Below are 22,823 nucleotides of genomic sequence, written 5' to 3' on the forward strand. Positions count from 1 at the left end.
AGTATACAGTATATGCAGGTCTTGAAAAGTCTTGAATTAAGTTTGCTAAAAGAAAAAAAGTCCTTAAGTAAATTAACAAAAGTAAATATTTTCTTTTGCCTGCTTTATACAGTCAGGTTATTTAACATTTAGCGACATGTACATGATTATTATTATTATTTTTTTGTACTTCTAAGAGTACTTGGTTTGCAGAATAGTTTTCACTTACTCAAGTACATTTGCAACAAAATATACGTACTACTACTCCGTTACATTGGGCTACACGCTACTTGATAAGTTGAAATGTATATTGGTACTCCAATAAAAAAAAAAATGCATTATCAGAAAGCTGCAAAGCAAGCACATCCTGTTTGACCAGGGATATCAAGAAGAGGGAAACTGAATGGGCTGTGATTTTGGGGAGTTAGAGTCAATTTCCTCAACTGACAAGACAACCTGACATATAATGAAAACCCACCCATCATATCGAAATGTATCCTCGTCTTTAAAACAGCCTTTCAGCCAACATTCATCAGCTTGATTGAATTAACATGATGAAGAAACACATTTAGCATAAAGCTGTATGTTTACAGTCTGAGAGGGCTTCTGACTGTGACTTAATGAGAAGGAAAATACCAACACCACTTAGCAGAGTGCTGCTCGTTTGTAATTGGCCTGCGTTTTCCCTCTTTACCTCGGTTAATGTGAGAGGACAAAACTGGGGATATTAGACGGGGTCAAACAGAGAGCGAAGACAATGAGAGAAGAGCACAATAGGCCAGAGGACATATTATGCTTATTTTCAGGTGCATACTTATATTTTGGATTTCAACTACAACATGTTTACATGCTTTAATGTTCAAAAAAGGCTTTATTTTTCATCATACTGGCTGTGCCGCAGCACCTCTTCCACCCTGAAAAGCCCAGTCTGCTCTGATTGGTCAGCTGGCCCACTGTGTTGTGATTGGTCAACCAAACCAAACCCTTCGGACTCTGCCCCAGCTCCGCTCTAACTATAGCTTTGTTCGAGGGAGTGCCAAACTAGACGTTATGCAAATGCTTGCGTTACTTGGTGACATCACCACGTTACGGAAGAAAAGGCGGGACTTCAATCAAGGCGTTTCAGGAGCAGTGTTTTTTGGGGGGGGAGAGTAACTCCCTTTGGCGTGGACTTTGTAACTTTGCAGACCTTTTACATGCACAAAAAACTATAAAACACACTAAAGGAAAGGGAAAAGACACAAAAGCTTAATAGGTCCCCTTTAACCTTCTTCTAGGAAGGCACTCGTCATTCAACATACACACAGTCGCATACACTGTAGTGCTTATGCTCTTATTTGGCATCACTGTTCTTTTTCTGTTACCTACAGAAGTGTATTCTCCATACTTTTTCCTTTTGGCTTTATATCCCTCCTCTTTTATGTCCTTTTTATTCCCTCTGTCCTTCATCCGCGTCCTCTCTCCGCAGCTCTTAACTTGTCACTTCATAACTCTCTATCCCTCTCTGTGTGTCTTCCTCTCACTCCCTCTCTCTGTGCCACTCTCTCAATACGTCGCTTCTCCTTCCTTCTCTCTCTCTCTCTGCATCTCTCTCTAGTCGCGCGTGTTGTGTTGTATTACAAACTCTCCTGACAGAAAATCAAAGGTAGATGCAGAAACCAGCAGCTCAGAGGAGAATCAAGACACACATGCACACACGCACCAAACAGCAGCACAAAGTGTTTTCCCACTCAAGTGCCAACACCTCTGAAATGGTTCTCTGTTTTTCACCTGACTATGATGTGTTACTTGGATTCTTCAGTAGCAAAAAAATAAGATTTTTAGAATTCAGCATACCCTCATACAATGGTTCGTATGATATCTTATGAAAAGTTATTCCTCATTTTTCATGTGTGTTCCTATGAATGTCAAGCAACACGTGGTCAATTTCTGCTTGTTACATATATAAAGTCTTTCAAAATAAACGTCCATCTTCACAGGAAACAACTTGGTTAGGTTTAGGCAACAAAACTAATTAGTTAGGTTTAGGAAAGATCGTGGTTTGGGTTAAAATAACTCTGGAAGTGATGTTACTTAAATTTACGTGACCAATAAATCAACATTGTTCTGGTTTCACAAGGAGTACGAACACCGGTCTCCTGGGAGAAAAGTCTGGTGTATTTTGACCCACCCATCCATCTGACCTCCTCCATATTCTGTATTTGTCGCTCTTTATACTTCCTGGTTCACAATTACATGGATTACATACAAAATGCTGGGATGTATACAAATTACAGTGCATTACTTATCATAGCTACGAACGGTGTATGAGAAGAACAGCCTGTTTAATTAGCTCGAGCAGCAATAGCCATGGTGAATGAGCCAATGAACTTTTATTCTCAACTATGAGAAACATACTCATAAACTGCAAGGAAAGCATGAATAATCTGTTTTAATTTAAGATAAGATAAGATAATATATTACTTTATTAGTCCCACAGTGGGGAAGTTTGCAAGACATTTTGTTTTACACACACACACACTTCTCTGGCTGCCCGTTTGCCTCAACTTTGCCAACATGGACAAGAGGTCCTTAAAGTGTTAGGAAAAAATTGAAAATCCATCCATGACCACTGGGCAAAATCAATCTGTAGTAGAGGATAATGTGATATGAACAAGAGCAAGCTTTAAAATGGACTTTGTGAGGTTGCTTAGTCAACCACTTTGTCCAAGAGAAAGAATGACCTACAGAAACTCACACGTTCATGAAGTTATGGACCCAGTGTTTGACAGCGAAGGAAAAATCACAGCAAGACGTACTTAAGAGCAAAGACAAAATCAGAAAAAGCAATAACTCACAAACTAACATCATGCAGTGTGACGGATCACTCCAGTTTTACTTCACGACTTTACCAGTTTGTAGACGGATTCCTAGCATGCTTTCACTCCAAACTCCTCCAAATGCTGCACATACATGGATACCAGCTGCAGCTGTGTCCGCAGATGCAAATCACAGACAGGCGGAGGGATGGACACACACACACACACACACACACACACACACATACAAAAACACACACTTCTAACCAGCTGACTCTAGTGTTGCTAGGTTACTTGGTGAACTAGGTTACTACATGTAGAACATATTTGCATAAATCTCACATGGGTGTTCATACACCATGAGAGAGAAAGAGGAGTTGTCTACTGGGATCAGTAATGATGATCAGCCTCAGCTCATCTGCTGGGGTGCAACCATGTCAGCAACGCAGCACGATTTGGGCTTATTTGTGTGTGTTTAGTTGACTATGTTTCAGATACAAATGTAAGCATGTTTGAAATGCAAATAAAGTATACATGCAAAATGCATATGTGCATTTGCATAATGCATGTGTGTGTGTGGTCCCTTATGCTGGTGCTTTGATGTAGGATTGCCTTGTAGAGTGGTTTTGAGGCCAATACAGAGGTGGGCCAACTTCATTGCTTTCATTTCCTTTCCTTTCCTTTCCTCTCCTTTCCTCTCCTCTCCTCTCCATTCCTTTGTTTTCATCTCCTCTCCTTTCCTTTCCTTTCCTTTCCTTTCCTCTCCTCTCCTCTCCTCTCCTCTCCTCTCCTCTCCATTCCATTGTTTTCATCTCCTCTCTTTTCCATTCCTTTCCTTTCCTCTCCTTTCATTTGTTATCCTCTACTTTCTTTCCTTTCCTCTCCTCTCTTCTCCTTTCCTCCATATTCCTACTTTTTATTATGCCCATCACACTTTTCCCTCCTTCCAGTCTCTCTCTCTCTTCTCCTCCCTGCACTGCAACTCCTCATTATAGCACAAGCTCATATCAATGCTAGAAGTGCAGCGTACAGTCTGGAGAACTCTAATATTGAACAGATGGAGGACGTTTTTAATACCTCTTAATCTCATTGAGGGACAAAAAAAAAAAAGTAGTTTAGCAGTCATCTCGACCAAACAGGATGTGTTTACATCATTTAAAAGGCAGACTCAATGTCCACTGCGCCACATGCTGCGTGAATCAATAGCTGGGTGGATTTTACACACGTACACAACAACCTGGAGATACACACGGAAAGATGAAAACCTTGTCGTGCTGAGAGGTGGTCTGTCACTCCCGGCAATAGAGGCACAGCTGTGCATTATAGGTGAGAAGTGACACGAAGTAAAAAATGCTAGAGCGTGCAGCATGTGTACTACCTGCTCCTGCTGGCTGTGCTTGTACCAAGCTTATCCCATCCAGCTACCACCCCTAGTACCCATCTAACACACCTATGCACTACCCAAGGAGAGGCTAAGAAGTGAGCATAGCTCTGCAGGGTGGGCCCAGCAGCTTTCCCAGGTATTTTTGTGACTATAAGTTTAACATTCTGCTAGTTTTCCTGATACTGAGATACACGTTTCTGCCTTATTAAGAATAAAAGGCTGCAGAGCTGTATGCTTGACATGTGAGACTTGAGGACTCGCGGACTTGCTTTGAAGCTTGACTGCTGTGAGATTTGACTCTGAAGGTTTGACTTGACTTCACACTTGAATTAAGTCCCACGCAGGCTAATATTTTAGTCCCACGTTTTGACCTGGTTAAATCCCTGAACAATAAACAAGACTAAGCAGGTATTCAGACGGAAGTCCAGCTGGAGTAACAGATTAATTCGTTAAAAGGCTTATCGGATACCAAAACACCGCACAATGGTTTGTGCAAATCTCCAATCACCAAGGCTATTATCTTATCTGTCGCCACGACGAACGCGAGGTAAACAGTAGAAATACGGCATTCATGTTACAAAGTAATCTATACCAGGAGTGTGTGCATGCATTTATGTGATCGGGCAGCACAGCACCTTGCCAGATGACGGTGAGTTGCGTTGCAGCAAAAGCTGAGCAAGGTACAACTTTTTTGCCAAACGAAGAGGCCTGTGAGGCCTTACTTAGGCACGGCATTGCTTTAACCTAAATCCTAACGTCGGCATGCTAACGTGCTCACAATGGGCCTTTTTAACAGAAGACATTTTGACTCGTCACAGTAGGAAAAGCACAGGTGATAATAATAAACAAATGATGGCTGGATTCCATTAGATTTCAGGCTCAAGTCAAGTCAAACGTTATTTGTATAGCACATTTAAAAACAACCGCAATTGACCAAAGTGCTGAACATGTACAAAAATATAAAATGAATACAAGAACAGAGGAAAACAATAAACATAATGTGCACATAATAGAAGAAAAAGAGTTGCAGCACAACAGAAGATAAACTTTATCAAACACCAGTGAGAAGAGGTGGGTGTTTAGCAGAAATTGAAATGTTTTGGTCCTGGTATCGTGCATGCTGGCTCACTGTCATTCTCACTGGGACACAGATCAGAGCCATTGTTAGTGTTATTAGGAATGTTCTTTTCCTGCTATGACAAGTCAAAATGTCTGCTGTGAAAAAGGTCCATGAGAATGCTGACATGCTGATATTTAGCAGGTAGAATGTTTACAATGGTCACCTCTGTTCTGTGGTTAAAAAGATTTGGATGGGAAAAAGTCCAAGTCCCTTGTTGTCTTCCTCTTGAAGCTTTATTGCCTGATGCCCCGAATCGAATACACTCTGCGGCACCTGGATAAACAGAACCACCCAGGCAGTGTCGCCAATTTTTTTGTTTGTCAAGTTTGTCCGACCTAAAAATGTTTTGTATGATATCTTACGAAAAGTCATTCCTCATTTTTCATACGTGTTCCTGTGAATGTTCATTTGTCAATTTCCGCTCCAGTCTTTTCAAAATAAATTTCCATCTTTAGAGGAAACAACTTGGTTAGGTTTAGGCAACAAAACTACTTAGTTAAGTTTAGGAAAAGATCGTGGTTTGGGTTAAAATGACTCCAGAAGTGGCGTAACTTAAGTACGGAAGTTACGTGACAAATACATCAACGTTGACTTATGGTTTCGAACGGGACACAAACACCGGCCTCCTGGGTAACAGTCTGGTGTTTTTTGACCCGCCCATCCACCACGATCTCCTCCCTACACAGCGTTTGTCAGTCTTTATACTTCCTGGTTCACAATTACGTGGATTACATACAAATTAATTTTGTGGTATATATACAAATTACAATGCATTTACTTTTCGTAGGTATAGCTATGAATGGTGTATGAGAGAACAGCCTGACAGTAACATAAGGGGGGACGGGACTTAGGACGAGTCAGTTGTCAATCAAGAAGGGACACAAAGCATAATCTTTCGAATAAATAGATTTAGTTTCGTGTCCCATCTTTTGATCTCTGTTTAGTGTATTTATTGAGTGTATGTTCTTGAATTGTCTTTGGAAAATCCAGACATTACAATGACCGCATTGAACCTTCGCTTGCTGAATTGGAATCTGAGCCTTCTGCAAATGTCAGCTTGGATATGCCTGCAGTTGTGCAGGAGGTGCACGTACTGGCTGGGGAGGAAGAGGATGATGATGATGATGAAGAAGGATGGGTAGATACTCCAGTAGAGCTCCAATTATTATTATTATATAGGGGAAAGGAGAGTGTAGCAGTCCATCATTCTTTGGTACTTGCTGTCATTTCCCTTTTCCCAATTTGTTTAGTTGAATGTCACAGTTCTCCTGAGTTGATTGGAGGTTATTCAGATCACCTGTTGTGCAGGGTGTGAGGACTAACTCTTAATTAACAATTAAGAGCAGCTTGGTGCATTTCCCCTCTTGGCCAATCAGGATGTGACAATGCCCTTTCTTTAGGGCTTAAGAGAGGTGAGGAAGTGAACACTCTGATCTGTCCTTGATGCAATGCAGACCTCATTTTAGCAGCGATTGTGAACCAGAAACTCTGATCTTTCAGCCCTTTTGAGACTCTTTTGCTGTCTTGTTTTTTCTGATTAAGGGTGATTTTTAAGCACTCTGAAACCTAGCAAGTGAATAAAGAACACCTTTCCACTATTACCTGCATCAGGGCAGATCTTTTTAGTGCTGCTATTCGTGCAAGAGTTTGTGCTTTCCTGATACCCAACCTAATGCCTGCAGGCTTTATTTTTGTTTATTGGTTTATTTTCATTGAGACCCCCTTTAAATACATTTCCTTCTTATCAAAGAGGTATTTGATTTTTATTGAAGTGGCATTTTATTTTAATTGAAAAGCCATTTTTTTCATTTGAAGGAACTTGTGAGATTTGTTTCTGACTTAATATTTCTTTCAATCCAAAATTTCAGGGCAATCCATCCAATAGTTGATGAGACATTTCACCCAAAATCACAAATGACAACCTCATGGTGGCACTCAGTCAGAAGTCAGAAAATTAATAGTTGAGATATTTCTGTCTGGACCAATGCCAACAGGCTGTCATTGCCTTCCCAAGAGCCACGCTACCAGCTACAGGCAGACCTGGGATAGCCACACGCCACAATTTGTAGGAGCAATCATTGGTAATCATTGAAAAAAAACAACAACCTTAAATTAACACAGCTTTAGCAGCAACGTGTTCAAAGCCAAAACAGCTCTTGATGTGAACATAGATAATTTTGTCTTTTTTAATGTTAAGAAGAAGATGCACAGACACAATAACTCCTCTAGAACATTGTGTACGACTGTCACAGATAATGCTCTGTTTCTGATTTACAAACCTCCAAAACATCCAAGCATGAGGCTAAGCCTACTCTACTTTTGGCGGAGATGAGCGATGTATGTAATTCCATTATTGCACTCTCATGTGCTGCACTGCCGGACAAAAGTATAGTAATCTATTTCACTAAGTGTTGAACTTGTCGGCGCTGCACAGTGACTGACTTTTGTTATTACTGTACTTTTTTTTGTGTAAAGATTATGTCAGAGAAAGGAAAAAGAGAGAGAGAGAAGTAAGATGGAAAAGAAAGAGAGCCTTGAAATGCAGCCCATGCAGATGCAGCAATAATTCTGTTCACTCAATTCATATTCAGCACAGAGCACTGCACACTTCTATTAGCCTAATATTATCTAAATCAAATTAACTGAAGGTAATTTCATTTCTGTAATAGATACTATCTAATAGGATATGCATACTGCCATGTAGCATTATACAACCACTGTTCCTTCAAAAAGACCGATAGTCACACAACACTGACATTTAGTCCTGTCACTTAAAACCACCCACACATACGTGCATTTGAATTTTATAAATTGGTGTTTTGGTTTATAGCCGCCTACAAACCCAACAAGTCAGCAGTGTTATAAATGGAAAGGTCTTCTCATTCATTCCAGTCACCATTCATAGTTAAGAATCAATGAGAATTGCTGGCAGAAAACGAGGGAGAGAGAGATAAAAAAAAGAGTGACATTCAGGAGTCATTCATTGAGGATGCAGACAAAAGAAGAAGTATCGCAAATGAGGAGAAGTGAAAAAGTACTCTGCTATTGTTCCCCATCTCATTATGAAGTACGAAATCGGCGCAATCTAACCAGGCAAAACAATGAGACCACACGAGAGCGAGAATGAAAAGAAGCAGGAAAACAGGAGATAATGAAGACTTCATTAATCAGCGCTGATACCAGCCCTCATTTATCATGCCATTGTTGAAACCAATACAAGTTCCACCGCTGAGATGTCCTTAAAAAATGCCTGATTGTGGGAAACTTTCCCACTTGCTGTCACACTGACATAATCTGTAGAATTGCACACTGAAAGAAAGCAGGAATCCAAAAATCTTTACACAGTCGCGCAGCGGCCTCCGGCGAAATTTACAGGTGGTGTGCGAACGTTGGATTTCCAATCAATTCAATGGAGTAGAACAGGAGGATTTGAATGGAGGAGCGAAGGGAACGGCCGTGTCTCCCTGCTGTTAGTGGCTCACTGTGCCTTTTGATTTTTATTGCTGGTTCAATAAAATGTTAGTGAGATAAAATTGTCAGACACAATGAAAATGAGTCTGCAGATCTATTAAAATTGTCAAAGGAAAGATCAGAGAAAGTGGTAGTCTTTTACTACAGGTTATGCAGAATGAATAATGCAAGAAAGGTCATTTTGGCTGTGGCGACTAAGAACAATGTGGGAAGTCAGATGTTCTTTGCAGTGATATAGCGACAAAATACTAGAAATATAAACAAACTTTTAAAAGCATCAATTCATGCTTTTTACCTTCTCTGTCCTATCCTCAATGAGATACTTAAAAAGGTTTGTAATTTTGCAGAAACAATAGAACGATGTGCTAAAACTCTGACATATACATGTTACAATATGGCCTTCTTTAAAAAGTTTAACTATTGAACAGTGAAAATACATGTCATCTTCAAACAGGACACCGTCGCCTCCACCTGCATTGCTTCAATTACTTTGACATATTGTGTGCCGGTGGCTTGTTTCATGTCTTCACAGTGACAGTTACATCGACAGGACTGTGTTATCTCGAGGAAGGCTGCCTGTATCCACTGGAGTCAGTGGTGCTGAGTGGTAGAAACAATAAGCTGTTAGGATCTCTTGTTTGTTTCCTTTTCAGGGTGCTGAGTTTATGAGCTCAGAAAGCTTTGAGTTTTTGCCGGTTGTACATGTGTGTTCCGAATAAAAGAATATCTGCCTGTAAATTAACACAGTATTAAAGGTGAGGTTCACATTTTTTCAAGTCTGTTTTAAAACAACACTCACTTGCCCACATGTACATGAAAAGAGTTAATGGTCGCTGTGATTGTTCTACTGGCCGTAAAGAGATCACTTCCTATTGTGATTCCAATGTTAAGTGGTGGGGGACAAAATCCATAGTCCTTGTTTTGCTCAAAAGTGCATTTCAACATTCAGCCAAAGCTAATACGAGGCTTCAGCATTCTGACAGTCAAATCAATCTTCCAAAGTTACTGTTTGTAGTACAATATTCCCTCCGCCGTAGCTCAAAAAGGGATGTTGGAAGATGCTAGCCGGCAACCTCCGGTGCTGAGAAATATAACCAACACGCAAATGCCAAAAACTGCAGTTCTTCGAATGGCCACTTGAGGTTGGCTCCAAAAGCGAATCAATCCCAATAGATCATCCGCTTGACAAGTGGTTGCTGTACCAGGTTGCTAGCTGCTAGCTGTCTGCTCTGCTGCGTCACCCGACCCGCCACAACTCCACCGGCAATCCACCTCTTTGTCCATTTTTGGATTGGCCGTGAGTTGTGGCTGTGTCGTCATTGCCAAGATGGCAACTGATGGCGCCACCCACTTTGAGCTTCATAACGACTCTTCAGAAACCTATGGGTGACATCACGGAGACTATGTCCATATTTTATACAGTCTATGGAAGATATCCTACAGCAAACAACAACACTTTGAGTATTGTTTTAAGACAGACTAAAAAAATATGAACATATCTTTTAACTTATTGTTTAAAGCTCAAGCAAAAAGCAAGCATTTCTGCAGCTATAACATACACTTAACACAAAGTTTTAAAAACATTGTGATACAAAAATTCGTATCCCTTTGACCGTAAGTAATGAGGATTGTGCTTTTTTTTGTAGCAATACATAGTTTGAAGGAGCATTCTTCACAATTTGATATTGCACATCCATAAAATTAAGAGACTAACAACAGACACATTTTTTTAAAAAAGGTGTCAAAATCAAAGTAGCGGAGGCCGAGATACTCTGAATTTTGGTCAAGCTCCAAAAACACTGGATCCTACACTTCCCATAATGGAACTCGAAAGCCAACTCCCTGGCTGGTAAATGTCATTCAAACTCCCCACCCCCAGCTTGTACCGCAGGCTGTCTGTTAAAAATGTGTAGTCTCCAAGCCCATGCTGAGATATGCAACTGTTTCCACAGGCTGAATTGGACGCTCCATGCATGTAAACTAAACTCGATGTGTAAACTCAGTGGAGCTCCATTTAAATGTCACTTAGTCAGTCTTTCCTGACTTGAATAAGAACAGCTTGCAAGGTCAAGGGGTCACGGATTTTAATACAGTGGATACCTCATTTAGAATAAAATAAATCTAATTCATAAATACTAATGATCTCAGAGTGTAATAATGAAATCTGGTTGCATGCTCGCTTGATAAATGAGGTCTGTTGCTGCTTCTCTAAGAAGTCTGTGTTCTTGTAGAGCCAACTTCTTGGCGCGCTTGGTGGATCCTGTTGGGTCTCTAAACTATGGTGTACAGTCATAGACCTGCTCTATATATAAAGCGTCTTGAGATAACTTATGTTGTGATTTGACGCTATACAAAAATAAATTGAATTGAACTTCAGGTCCACAGATAATCAAGATCGTGGAAGTAGTCGAGTCGAGAGGGAAAACGCTTATGAGTGCTAATGAGGGGAGAATTCATGGAAACAGTCACTTGATTACCTTTCTGACTCGCAGTAATGGAAGACAATGTACCCATGATTAGTGTGTTTCCAAATGTAGAATTGCAGTGTGTACGTGTAATGTATACTTCTGCACTCCATCTTCTCACCAACTGTGTCTCTTTGTCTCGGCCTGTGTTGTTGCCAGGGGACTTATCATTTCTTCTTTAATGCCAAACAGCTTCACAGGCTTGCACATTTGTGTGTGTGTGTGTGTGTGTGTGTTTGCATGTGTCATTGAGCTAGCGAGGATGGTCTGTCCATCACCCATCAATGGAGACAATAGAAGACAACCATGAGCCCTCAGAGAAATATCCATAATCAGAAAGAAACACAGAGAGTTGGGATGACTCAGAGGGACACGCTTAGTAAAACTTTCTGAGGAATTGTGGATCTCTGGTGAGTTGGAGACTGAATGACTGACAAGCCATCTGTGGGAAACAGATGAGCGAGACAGCTTCAGCCGAGAAAGCCTTCCTACACAGAGGGAGAAGCTATATTCAGCAAAACAGTAGAGGGTAAATCCACCTTAACTCAAATTTACACATTTGTGGAGGAGCCTTGCCATCTGCTGTGGATATCTTCATGATGGAATTCAGCTTATTTCTTTTATTCAGGAAAACTCTTTACTAGGGCTGGGACGATACACCTACAGTATCTCCCGATTCAATACTTTCACAATACTTGGGTGCCAATTTGATATGTATTGCGATATTTTAGTATGACGATTCTACAAGTATTGCGATTCGATATTACGCTTTATTGCGTTTTTAACACTAGACCATGGGAAAAAGTTGAATCATGCACTTCTGTGGACTTTTACTTTGGAAAATATCTAAATTGATGCAGTAAGAATGTTTGATTTTCAGCATGTATGTAGTCAAAGATGTCCTGAAGTCAAATATATCAGTCATTGTCAGGCATTATTGATTAATTTTTTCCAGCAACCCAAAAATCAAAGAATAAAGACATCTCCCTCACAAATTAGTGGTATTTTGTTTTTAATTTAAAAGAGACGTGTAATGTTTTATACTTCTGGTGAAGTGGTAGAAGTTGTAAACACTACACATACTTACCTGTATGTGTAGTGTTTACCACTTTGGATTTAAAATGTGAGGGTGCAGGTCGTATCCCCGCGGACTCTCCGCCATTTTCTGCTTTGTCATTTCGGCTAGCTGCAGTTTGTTTTGGTTGACGGATACGGAACGGATATGACGTCACGTTACTCAGACTACAACAATAAAGCGGTAACTTCGTTCTACCTCCACATAGACTCAAATGAGCAAATATATTGATTCTGGCATTTCAAAATCATACATTTTCCCCCACCTCTACCCTTTATATGTAGCATATATATATATATATATATATATATATATATATATATATATATATATATATATATATATATATATATAATTTTTTTTTTTTCTAAATAGGAAGTCTGATCTTTAAAGATAAAGAAAAGGAATCTATCGTTGTGCGTTGGTGCATTGAGTGCTGAGCCAAACCTTGCAGCAACCCACTCTAAAGACAAAGTAATGCCTCTTCTGAACGTTCGATATGAATTACTGTCCAACTGTAATGCAATTGATTTTCAATTGTTTGTAGCTTAGCCACATTTTTAATTTTCTTCACATCCCTGGCTGGAAAACAAGCTGGACACCTGCCATTTGGCCGAAGACAGCAGGCAGGGAGGGAGGAGGATTATACAAGTCCCTCAGGGAAGGATGCAAATCCATGCAGGGAACAATTCACAAATAAATAGTATTTTCTTCTTCATTAACTCCCCCAAGTTGTGTATGACCATCGCACAAGCATATAGCTCTTTATTTGTACTGAAAAGCTTATAAAAAAGGAAGACTCATTATTAATAATTCTGTCAATGTTTAATCCACTTGGAATTCATGTAACCCCGTTGTTGAACCCCGGAACCACAAAGCAATTTAGTTTTAATATGGTGGTTCATGGAACAACTCATAAGTGTTTGAACAGCGGTGATTCATTTAAAGGTCCAAGTGGTCCAATTTTTTAATAGAAGTGATTCTGCAAAGCACCGTTTAGTCTACAGAGTCATATTTTAGGGTAATACTAAGAGATGTCAAAGCTTTTCGAGGGTGGATGTAACATTTTTCTCACTTGTAATTATATGGGAACCACTTGTCTTGATACAGACCTTCTCTTTTAAACCAATAAACCACTCTGACTTTTAGAACAAAGTGAAGTGAAGTTTTGCACTGTCATAGCACTGCCTCATGTGGGTTTTATAAAATAGTTGTGATACACCACCATATGTTTCATAAATCACAAATCACTTCTTTTGATTTAAAGCTGCACTATCAATATTTATTTATATTAACAGTACATCAAATGTATTTATATGTGTGTGTGGTTGCCAGTAGTGACAAACCTCCAGGAAGTTACCACCTAACTCTGTGGTTCCTCTATCAAGCATTTTCAGGCTGTTCTCATACAATGTTCGTAGCTATACCTACGGAAAGTAATGCACTGTAATTCGTATATATATCCTACACAATCATTTCATAATCCACATAATCATGAACCAAGAAGTATAAAGAGCAACAAACACCGCATAGGGAGGAGGTCAGGGTGGATAGGTGGGTCTAAAATCACCAAACTTTTGCCCAGGAGACAGGTGTTCGTACCCCATGTGAAACCAGAAGTCAACGTTGATTTATTTGTCACGAACTTCAGTATTTAAATTACGCCACTTCCGTAGTTATTTTGATCCAAACCACAATCTCTTCTTAAACCTAACTAAGTAGTTCTGTTGCCTAAACCTAACCAAGTTTTTTCTTGTGAAGATGGAAGTTTATTTTGAAAAGACTGGAGTGGTTGCTGAACGTTCATAGGAAAACACACGAAAAATTAGAAATAACTTTTTGTATGAGGATACGTTGGCATTTCAGCTTCTTTCGACTAATTGTTTTGGTTTTCCAGCACACAAACTGGTGAAAATCTGTGATCATAGTTGAACATCTAGCAAGCTAAATAACCATATATCTCTCTCAGAAGCTGGTGGAGACCAAAACAGAGTCAAAAGGAGCATGAACATTACATTTACATTTGCCAGGTTGTCAGAAACACAACTCCTAATAAATGCTAATGCTGGATGAGAGGCAATTGATAATATGTCAGATGTTGTGTTTTTAGCTTGTTCCGAGCATGGATTTAACTTAACATTTGGAAGAGGAAAATGGCATTATTTCCTCTTTCAAAAGTATTTCTTTAATGTGTTATTTTTTGGCTTCACACAAAGTTACTGAACTGTTGACTAACAGCATTATTGCAAGGCTGAGTTATTTAGCACATGCATTTTACTTAACATTCTAATTGAAACACTAATTGAAACCCAGAATAACAACTGGTTTAATAAAAATATAAAGCGGGTGTCTTTATAAGGGGTTTTATGAAGTTGAGGGTGTGACAGAAAACTAAAGCGGTGGGAAGAGAGTGCAGACAAGGTGCAGATGTGTTAAGAAAGCTCGGTGTCGAGGTTCACGAGCCTCGTTAGTTCTGCTTCTCACAGGAAGCTGATCTCTCTAATCAGAATAAGCAGCTTGTCAGCGCACACTTCTCATCATCTAATTAATCACAATCAGACAGGAATTTACACCACATTAGCGTTACCTAGACATCCCACATATTCACATGCACACACACACAGTGGCCTTAACTCAGTCTGACTGGCCATGGGTGTTTTTTTTCTCATCACTATATTTTTGTATGTGTACAGGCATCTGCGGCGCGACCTCACTAAGTTTCAAGGGCGCCATGAAAGCGGAACGATTCAAGCTCATCACATCGATACTAACCCTTAACGGCCTTAACTTCTCAGCCAGCTGTGACGAGGAGCCGGAAAAAAAAATCTGGAGTCAATCAAATGAAAGATAAAATCACAAAAGCTGAGAATGAGCGGGAGAGAAGAGGCGGGGGAGTCATTCGGGTGGGGAGACGGAGCGATTTTAAGGAGCACTGTCAACCTCTCGTTCCCATTCTTGACTCCTTGAGGATCAGAGGAAAGCTCGGTGTCATTCGCCTGTCTGCTCTTTGATGTGTGCTGCGTGAGAGACGAGGCTCCCGGCCTTTCATGTCGTACTTTGTATTCAAGCATCCCAACCCTGGCGAGAATTACAGTAAGATAGTCATTTAGTTCAAGCTCATCATGCGGCCGATTTGCTCCTGCGGAGGCATTCGACTGTGCTCATGTTAAGGCTGCGCCCACTTCAACAAAGGACATCTAGCTGCATTTCACAGCACATGAAGACAAAAATACAGATGGAAAATTTCAAGTATCATGTACTTTTATAGTGTAGTAAGTATCCTGCTCCTTAGCCCTGAATACACTTACCAGTATCCAGAAACACAAATAGTCTATTTTGACCTTTAACCCACCATGTCACATCAATGTACAGAGTTGGATAGAGATAAAAGGGTATGCAGTGATTTCCTGAGCTAAAGGTACATTTTTTCCTGAACTAATAGATGGAATAAAAAGCTAAAGTAATATCTAAAGGTCAGTGTTTTGTTCAGTTCACAATCTTCCACTCATGGTCAAGAACTCTAGACTTTAACGCTGGTATGAGACCATCAAGCAGGGTCTTTTTTTTTTAGCTCTGAGAGAGAGAGTTGCTTCTGATTGGCTTGTCCCAATGTGCAAGAGGAACATGAGACTGAAAATGGACACTGTACAGGTCGTGTTCCTGCAGATTGCTGAAGACAACATGGTATATAAGTTACATCATTTAGATTCATCTTGGGCTCATCATTTGGCCAAATCAACTCCATCGAGAACTCCATTGTGACATTGAGACGTAAATTTCTTCACCACAGTAGCCTCAGCACACAAAATCAAAATGCAATGGGGCATAAAATCGATTGTTTCCTTTTGTAATATGCTACTAATCCACTTTTGCCAAGTATTGATAGTGCTCTAAATTATCCTGCTACCATTTTGGCTTTAGCAGAGAGCCACTTCCTTGTGACTCCTTATGGTTGCTCTGACGTTAAGTATGTTGGTATGAGAGCAAGTTAACTAATATGCCATGATAATAAAAATTTAGCACAATGTCAAGACAGCTGGGGAAAGCACTGAAGAGAGACAGAGGCATATTTTTAATCAAAAGTTAGGCCCACTTTGGATTGTGTAATTGGATGAACAAACTTGATAAGGACAATATAATCTGCAACACCTGTCACATGGAAATGAAGTATGGGGGTAACAAAAAGAACATGATTAGCCACCTCGTTCGTCATCATCGCAATTATGTGGAGAGAATGGGTAATACCACCACACCTGTATCAGCCTATATTGGATATGATGGTACCATGTAAAGGAGATCTAAAGGTAGGGCTGTCGCAATAACTGCAATATTGCAATACTGTGCTATTAACAAGCCAACCACGGGGGATGGCAACCAACTGCCACAACTGCTTTTTAAAAATCTTCACAATGGGAGCGCCGCAAATTTACGCTATGCTACAACCGCTGCGCTTTATTGCCCTTCTGGGTTCTGTATTGAACAATAAACAAGTATTTAGTTTTAAAGCTGTCATCTTTGTTATTTAAAGGTTCAACTTGTAGGATTTGGCGGCATCTAGTGGTGTGGTTGCAAATTGCAACCAACTGAGTACCCCTCCGCTCACTCCTTCCTTTCTAAGACAGCGGTAACGTAAAGGCACCAAGTGCAAAACTGTGGTAACGCCGTTCACCTCGCTCAGAGGCCATTCTTACCATAATAACACTTAATTAGGAGCAACAGAAGTCAGACGCCGGCTGGTGGTACCACGGTTTTGCACTCTGCGGCTCACTTTACCGCAGTTTCACAAGCGTGTCGGAGAACTATGGTGGCCTTCAGGTAACGTGAAAGGCTCTCACTAGAGCCAGTGTTTGGTTTGTTTGTTCTGGGCTACTGTAGAAACATGGCAGACTCCATGAATAGGACCCACTCCCTATGTAGATATGAAGGGCTCATTCTAACCTAACAAAAACACAACAATTCTTAGTATCAGGTGACACTAATACACTAACGAAAACATTGATACGAATATTATAGTCCATTTCTGCTAATAAATTTAGATCCCCCGAAATGTTACACATTGTTCCTTTAAAAAGCAACAATATACCTAATAGCCTAACAATAAAGTGTATTTATATAGCACAAAAATCTGGATAAATGAAGTAATTTGCAGGAAAAAAAGGCAATATGTAAGGGATAATGTACAGCGAGCCGGTCATTGCCCCTTCAGGGCGATGAGAGACCCCGACGCGAAGCAGCATCGCCCTGTCGGGGATTCTTTCACAACAATGACAAGCTGTACATTATCTCGCTTATAACACGGCTACTTACTTAATAAATCAATATTTTGACACAAAAACAGTCCGCCAGAGTCCGACATCAGAGCTGCGCCCATAGCAACGGTCTGCTATACATACCAACGGTTTGTTAAAGAGAAATTACAGACCGTAGAACGCCGTGATTGACCAATCAGAATCGAGTATTCAGCACAGCCGTGTAATACTACTGCATATTGCGTTGTTGAGCCTATAACCGCAGGGGAAATTCCATCGCTGCGACAGCCCTATAGCAAAAGATGTGCACTAGCAGAGGTGTGCATATGATCAATATGAGAATAGGACTTGCTATGTTGATGCTCTGCAGTCTCAGATCAAAGCCATGAACTTACAGCAGCCATCACTCTATTCAGGGCCATACGCTTCCACTATTTACTGTACTATTATAACACTTTTCTCTTTGAAAAGATACTCAGGTAGCTTTTCATGGCAACTGTGAACACAGGATCGGGTTGTCCTCGATGCTTTGTCAAGCTGGTCAGAGATTCACAGCCGACAAAAGAGCCATTGCACAACACCTTTATGGAGTCTTGCAATTGTAAAGATGAAAGACACACTAGAACTAAATACACTTTTTCGCTTTCCTGCCAAGTTAGATGAGAGGATCAATACCCCTCTCATGTCTGTACACTAAATAAGAAGATGGAGCTGGCAGGCGGTTACCTTACCTTAACATAAAGGCTGCAGACAGGAGGCCTGGCTCTGTCCAAAGGTAACAAGATCTGCCTACCAGTAGAACGGTATAGCTTGTGTATTTAAGGCAAGTGTAAAACAATAATAAGCTAACCTAACCGGCAGCTGGCTCCACCTTCTTACCACACAGACCAGTGGCCAACTGCCGGGTCTGAAAAGTGAAGCCAATGCTGAAGTGCCTTAAACCTGCATTCTTTCTAATAGCCAGCAGGGGGCGACTCCTCTGGTTGCAAAAAGAAGTCTGATTGTATAGAAGTCTCTGAGAACATTTTGGTCTCAATCACATAGTTTCAAGTTTTCTACAGCATGATGTTCATTTAGTAAATTATGGTCCCATTTATAGTAAAATAGACCATAAAACAGGGTATACTTTAGGGTGTGGCTACCTTGTGATTGACAGGTCGCTACGGCGGTGTTTTCCGGTCTGGGTGTTGTTTGTGTTTTTGTCTAACAACTTTAACTCTTTCACAGTGGGTTTTTAGTTCATGAAAGTTAATTGTAACATTTTGGTCTCCTAAAAATGTCTTATCCAGCATTTGGTTGTACTTAGCTCCACCCTCTCATGTCATCTCTGGTTGCAAAAAAACAAGATTGCGACGGCCAAAATGACGAACTCAAGGCTTCAAAACGGCAGTCCACAAAAGAAATTAGCATATTTCCCAAAATGCCAAACTACTCCTTTTAAATATCATTTAGAGAAAAGACAAAGGTCCTTGTATGGTTAGCTAGCCTGGCTCTGTTCAAAAGCTCATTAAAGCATGCTCCGTAATGATATGTTACATAAATTGTGGTTATACAGGGTGTTACATGCTTTTCCTTGGCCACATGCAGTGACTTCATGAGTCTTCCATGGTTGTCTGGCAACCTCACAGTGTGACAAGACAAGGAGTTTCCCCCTCTTCAGGTCTTTAGTCTTTATTCTAATTGCTAAAATAACTGCCTGCTGAGTCTAGAGTCAGCGTAAAGCCATGACGGTGGTATCAGTCTTCTCATCCAACTCTCTGGAAGGAAGCGAAAATTTCCCAAAGTTATACACTGTTCCTTTAACTTCATATGACCTATTTACGTAGTGTATTTGTTGCCAGTGATATCCCACATTCTAGCAGAAATATTTGACCTTTAATTTGAGTGACGACTAAATAAAGTCTGAAAAAAAGTGCTCGTGTGTATCTGACCTGCACTCTGTAATCCAGTGGAAAGGTTAGCGAGCAGCAGGCTGACTCATGCTCAAACACACACACAGAAATACAAACACCCACATGTCTGCACGCTAACACACCGCGCACGACAGAGCGGGTGGAAAACACCCCGAGTATCTGAAAAGGTCAAGGGTTGTGGATCAATTCTGACAGGGCCACTGGGATATGGACACAGATGGCGCATAATCTCCCATCCCCTCTGAATTATGCAGTGTGACTCTCCCTCTCTCTCCACTCTTGCCAAAATCACAGCCAAAACATTCATTCAGACCTAGTTAGACTCTACTAAAAGCCCCTGTTGGTTCACACTCCAGTGACACAACGAAGGGAGACCTGATAGATGCCCAGATCAGTCAAAAAAATATTTTAAGTATGATATAATATGTGCAATTATCTTTCATTTCTGGTGGTATGTTATTTTTTGATGGCTGAAACAGATTGCCAAAAGCAGAAACAAACACGTTATTATTTATATTATGTTATAATCATACAACGCCAACTGGATTTGTGCCATTGACAGTGAATTTGAGGACAAAATTGCGGATCCTCGTCTCATCTTTTATAGCATAATTACATACTCATATTTAAATCCTAGCTGGTCACAATGTCACCCTAGATACCGCAAATATAAAGTTTATTTTTCATTTTAATCGCCGATGGAACAATCCCAGTTTTAGCACCCCCTGTTTCAAACTTTAAGGAAGATGTGTTCCCAAATTTAAATTAACTGGGACGACAATGTACCTTTCCATGCAAATTTAAGTTCTTTCATGTGGCTAAAATGATTATTTCTGCTGTCGCACAGGTAATTCAATCATTGATTAAAGTAAAGGGCTTTGATTCAAAGCAAGGTAGAGATCAAAACACATTTTTTTTGGACAAATCTGGGATGGCTTTGTACTGCATACAAAAGCAGGGACAAAGGGACGGAGAGCCAGCTACGATTATAATACATTGTTTTTTGGATAACTACATGGAGCATCCAAAAATGACCATTGCAGCAGCAATAATGACCCAGAGTGCGACATTAAAGAGGGCAAACAAAAAATGACCACAGAAATATAAGAGAGATGTAGACAAAAGGAATAGAAGTAGAAGAGGAGGACACAGGATGAGCTCCACTGCCTTTCAATTACTGTCCCCTCTCTCCTTATGCTCCTCCAGCTCTCATCGGAGACAGAGCTGTGAAATTGAATTGCTGAGCACATCTCGACAAACAAACGCAACTCTCCACCTCTCTGCCAACAGAGGGAAGGACCAGCACCGTGACAGCGACAACACACCCATGTCAGAGCCTGATAAGTTCAGTAACTATTGGAAAGAAAACAAATCTGGGGGCTTAAATCAAAAGTGCAGCGGAGCAGCTGAACAGACCGGTGAGGTGGGAGGTACTGGTGCACTGTATGATTGGACGTGGTTCTTTGCTCTAAGACACTTCCACCAAAATCTGGTTCTTCAAGTGGTGCTTATGGAAAAATGTGTCTATTCACATTCCTTATTGTCAAAATGTTAAATTACTGCATGCAGTTAAGTGACTGGTTCTTAAGGAAATATTTTCGTTTTCGTAAATACACTTGTTCGCTTTATTGCCAAGAGAAGATTGATACCACTGTGTGTATGGTAAATATGAGCATACAGACTGGAAACAGGCAGGGCTGGACTGGCCATCTGGCATACCGGGCGTTTTCCCGGTGGGCTGACGTCCTTTTGGGCCGACGTATGTCTTTTTTTTTTTGGCCCATAAAACAGGTAAATCGGCCCATTTCTTTTCCTTAATTGACACTGGGCTGGCCCAATCGCTCTGTGCCGGGAGACTCCCGTTTTTCATTGCCCTCTCCCGGTTTCCTACCTGGGTCACAATTTGTATTTCTCCCAATTTATATCAAATTTATTTTTTTTAACCTGTTCCTGGCACTGTGCTGTATAGCATGTATAATCCCAAAAAAGGGACAGCAGGGGCAAAAAATGAATTATAACTGATGGACATTAGTTTATGCTAGATATTCACATGCAAAGTTTATGCCAGAGGGGCGAATTATTCAGTTTTCTTTCCTGAGATTTAAAGGTAAAATTAGAAGTTTAACATAAAAATGCTTTTGCAGTGTACTTATTATTTTGTTATTTTCATTGTTTTAAAGTCACCAGAATTCAGGAAAGAAAGTCTCTGAAACTCAAATTTTTCTGGGGGAAGACCCACAGACCCCCCGGTTTGGCAAGGTTGGCAAGTATGCAAAACAACCACATTTGAAGGGATTTCCTCGAACAGAGCCTTCAACAAAATGTGGTAAACACAGCTCGAATGACCGGTGATGGGGCGAAAATGCCAGGGCTGAATTTTTGTCCCAGTCCAGCCTTAGAAACAGGGGAAACAACTAGCCTGGCTCTGTCCAAAGTTAACAAAAAACACCTACCACTACCTCCAAAGCTCACTTAACAGGTTATATCATGTCAACCGCCTCATCTGACTCTCCGCAAGAAAGCAAATAAGCCTATTTCTTAGCTACTGTGTATAATTTTGGGGGATTTATTAGCAGAAACAGAATATAATATTCATAACTATGTTTTCATTAGTTTATAATCACCTGAAACTAAGAATCATTGTGTTTTCGTTAGCTTAGAATGAGCCCCTCATATCTACATAATCAAGCGGGTCTTCGTGCACGGAGTCCGCCTTGTCACACCGCCATGTTTCTACAGTAGCCCAGAATGGGAAAAAAAAAACACTGGCTCTAGAGAGAGCCTTTAGCGTTTTTACATTACCTGAGGAACCAGTAGAACATAGTTCTCCAATATGCGTGTGAAACTGTGGTAATGTGGTACCGCCAGCCACTCCTAAAGTAGTGTTATTATGGTAAGGATGTCCTCTGAGCGAGGCGAAGAGCATTACCGCGGTTTTGCACTCGGTGGCTCGCGTTACAGCAGTCATGGAAAGGGAGGAATGAGCGGAGGGGTACTCAGTTGGTTGCAATCTGCAACCACACCGCTAGATGCCGCCAAGTCCTACACACCGTGCCTTTTAAAATGTTGAACTATTCGTGTAACAAGCCCAGAAAACTGTCCTGGCTTCATTGATGGACTTTTTATTGATGCAGTGTTGAAATATAACTTTTTTTTTTAAAAACTGTTAACTTGCAATCAAACACGTGTCACTGACACAAAAACCTTTCAATTTGCCCATTTTCTGTTTGTGGTTTAAGATTTGTGTAACGTATGCTACACACTGTGACAGAATCAAACTGTTTGATCATACTCTTATAAATAATAGAATAAAAACAATAAGTTAGCTGTGTTACCAATATGCTGAATTCAAATTTGACCTAGACGTGC

The 22,823-nt window shown here is 40.5% G+C and overlaps 1 protein-coding gene across 1 annotated transcript in view; it reads right to left on the bottom strand.

Annotated features, from left to right (window-relative positions):
• Positions 1-22,823, bottom strand: part of dlgap3 (discs, large (Drosophila) homolog-associated protein 3) — a 129,565-nt gene that overhangs the window by 25,484 nt on the left and 81,258 nt on the right. The window lies entirely within an intron of this gene.

The sequence above is a fragment of the Sebastes umbrosus genome, chromosome 15 (genome assembly GCF_015220745.1).
Source record: "Sebastes umbrosus isolate fSebUmb1 chromosome 15, fSebUmb1.pri, whole genome shotgun sequence".
Taxonomy (NCBI): Eukaryota; Metazoa; Chordata; class Actinopteri; order Perciformes; family Sebastidae; genus Sebastes; species Sebastes umbrosus.